Raw genomic sequence first — 3,072 nt, forward strand, 5'->3', positions numbered from 1 at the left:
GACGTGGAAGACCTCTGCCTGAGGCTCTGAAGAGCTGCTACCAGTCCGACTCGACAATACTGACTTTGATGAACAGAAGGTCTGATTCAGTAAACAGCAGCTTCATATATTCATGTGTGAGCAAGAAGTATACCCTGAAGGAGTTCCAAGTGCTCCTTGGGGACCTGAATTTTGCTTGTACGGTGGTATCACCTGGTTGGGCCTTCTGTGCCCTCTTTGCAAGGACCACTGCAAGGGCTCCCTCCCCACACCTCCACAGCAGGATGAGCCAGCGTATGAACACTAAACTCCAGGTTTGGTGTCCATTTGGCAGTTACCCTCAGACTTGGGTCATTCTCTGGAAGTGCACTCGGATGCTCCTGGTGGCCGAGGGTTTGCATCAGCAGAAAGGAGGAGTCCAGCAGCACCTTCAAGTCTCACAACACTGGTGGCAGGGGAGGAGTTTTTGTGAGTCACTGCTCACTTCCTCAGTTGTTTGGGAGTTTCCCCACAGGCAGTTGGTGCACTAGTCACCAGTGTCCCTCTGATCGGGCTGGGACTGACATCTTTAAGGGACCTCACTATTTCTTAGCTTTTCCACATCTTGGTCATGGTCACCATCCAGCAGGGCCTTTTCAGGAACAGGCATGCACTCTTTGGGCACAACTAAGCCATGGTCAGGATGATTAATTACCAGACCTTATTTTCTTTCTCAGTGGGTCACATGGCTGGTACACAGGTTTGTTTTGGCTTGCCACTCTGCTGTCATCTGCTTTTTGGCCTGATACGTTGCAAATGCAGATAACATCTTGGACAACTTGTTTAGTTTCTGGAGAAAACATTCTGGGTTCTGGCCCCAGACCTGAACGTAGAGCTGCCAGACTCCCCCCCCCCCCCATGGGGGGAGGCAGGAGTCCACCGCTGCCATGCCCCACCTTGCCACTGCTGGTCAGCTGGTCAGCGGGCCAGCAGGAGGGAACTTATCCTAAAAAAGAGGGAGATCCATCTGACATGCAGCAACATGTCTATGACACTGAGGCCACCTGAAAGTGACGTCATCACAATCTGAGTAATTGGGGCAATGAAGAAGAAGAAGAGATTGGATTTATACCCCGCCCTTCACTTGGAGTCTCAGAGCGGTTTACAAACTCCTTTCCCTTCCCCTCCCCACAACAGACACCCTGTGAAGTAGGTAGGGCTGAGAGAGCTCTTAACAGAAACTGCTCTTTTTCAAGGACAGCTGTGCCAGAGCTTGTGACTGACCCAAGGTCACATCAGCAGGTGCAAGTGGAGGAGTGGGGAATCAAACACGGTTCTCCCAGATTAGAGTCCGCGCACTTAACCACTACCTGGTATCTAGGCAAAAACTTTGGCAGATGCCAACCACTACTCCAAACAATGCTCGGGTATCTAGGAAAAAACTTTGGTAGATGCCAACTTAACCATGGATTTTTTGTCCAAATACCAGAGCATCATGCTGGCACCCTAGAGACAATGATGTTACTTCCGGTTCACCTGGGCAGTGACGTAGAACATCCCCCTCCCCCATAGAAAACAGAGATATAGTCTGAAGAAATAATGATTTAATATGATGGCATAGTAAACATAATATATTAATTCCATGTCCTTGACTCCACAGCTGGGAATTTAGTTTGTCTAGGAGTCCTCACCCCACTTTTATATTGTCATGTTTCTCCCCAGTAATGACACCTTTCTTCTTCTCAACCTGCCCAGAGCTTCCTTCACCTGATCATTCCTCAAGCAATAAATCATGGGGTTCAGAAAGGGTGTAATGGAAGTGTAGAAGAGTGTAACAGCTTTTGTGACTTCTGTCTGACTTTCTCCTTCTGGACAGAATGTACATTCCTGCCACAGAGCCATAGAAAAGCGTCACCACAATTAGATGGAAGGATATGGTGGAGAAGGCCTTCCTACGACTGCCCTCGAAAGAGGGTTTCATCAGGGTGAGAATCACAGTGCCATAGGAGAGCACAACGAACAAGACATTGCTTAAGACAAAAGTGTTGACAAACATCTGGCAGACAAGGGGAGTAACTCCTAGGGGTGGGCAGGCCAGGGCCAAGATTGTCCCAGCATCGCACAAAAAATGGTCAATGACGTTGGGGCCGCAGAAGGACAACTTGGAGATCATAGTCACTGGAATGATGTAGGCCATGAATCCAAGGCCCCAACAAGCAATTATCAGAGCAAAGCAGAAATCTGGGGACATAATTTGTGGGTAGCGCAGTGGGTGGCAGATGGCCAAGTACCGATCCAAGGCCATGGCTGAGAGGAACAGATCTTCAGAGGTACCAAGAGAAAATAAAAGGTAGAACTGGAGGAAGCAGTCCATGAAAGAGATGATCCCTTGAGGAGATTTCAGATCAAAGATCAACCGGGGCACAGTGATGTTCACATAACAGATCTCTAGCCAGGAGAAGTTGCTCAGCAGGATGTACATGGGAAGGCGGGACAGGTGGGTGTCCAGAACCACCAGTATGATGATGGTGAGGTTCTCAGCCAACGTGACCACATAGAGAATGACAAAAAAGATGAGGAGCAGGAACCGTTCCTGTTGGCCGACTCCAAATCCCAGCAAAATGAATTCCGTCACGGTGGTCCCATTGTCCATTTGACCCAACTCCATCTGGAATCAGATGACAGAGTCATCATCACATAGTAGAAGCAGATATTGTCCTCCTGTCCGCTTGTCCTAAAATTTTAAAGGAGACTCTTCAACAGGTCTCCCATCACATTTTGTTTTGACATCCCATATAGCCCCACACCTCTTTCTGCCTAAAGTGAAGATGAAGCATGTGAAACTGAAATACACAAAATTTCTTCCCCTGTTTATTTCCATCTCCACCTTTCTTTGAGTCTAACCCTCACCCTGCAGTTCTCCTCAATGGGAACCCAGAGTAGCTTACATCATTCTCCTCTCCATTTTTCTTCACAACAATCCTGTGAGGTAAGTCATGCTGAAATTGTCTGTCTGGCCCAAGGTTACCCGGCAAGCTTCCATAGAACAGTGGGGAGTCAAACCTGGGTGTCCCAGATCCTAGTTCAGTACTGTACGAACTACGCCACAGCAGC

The 3,072-nt window shown here is 48.4% G+C and overlaps 1 pseudogene; it reads right to left on the bottom strand.

Moving 5' to 3' along the window:
• Positions 1-1,656: 1,656 nt before the first annotated feature.
• Positions 1,657-2,626, bottom strand: LOC107125099 (annotated as a pseudogene).
• Positions 2,627-3,072: the final 446 nt, after the last annotated feature.

The sequence above is a fragment of the Gekko japonicus genome, unplaced genomic scaffold (genome assembly GCF_001447785.1).
Source record: "Gekko japonicus isolate JY-2015 unplaced genomic scaffold, Gekko_japonicus_V1.1 scaffold12360, whole genome shotgun sequence".
NCBI classification, from domain to species: Eukaryota; Metazoa; Chordata; class Lepidosauria; order Squamata; family Gekkonidae; genus Gekko; species Gekko japonicus.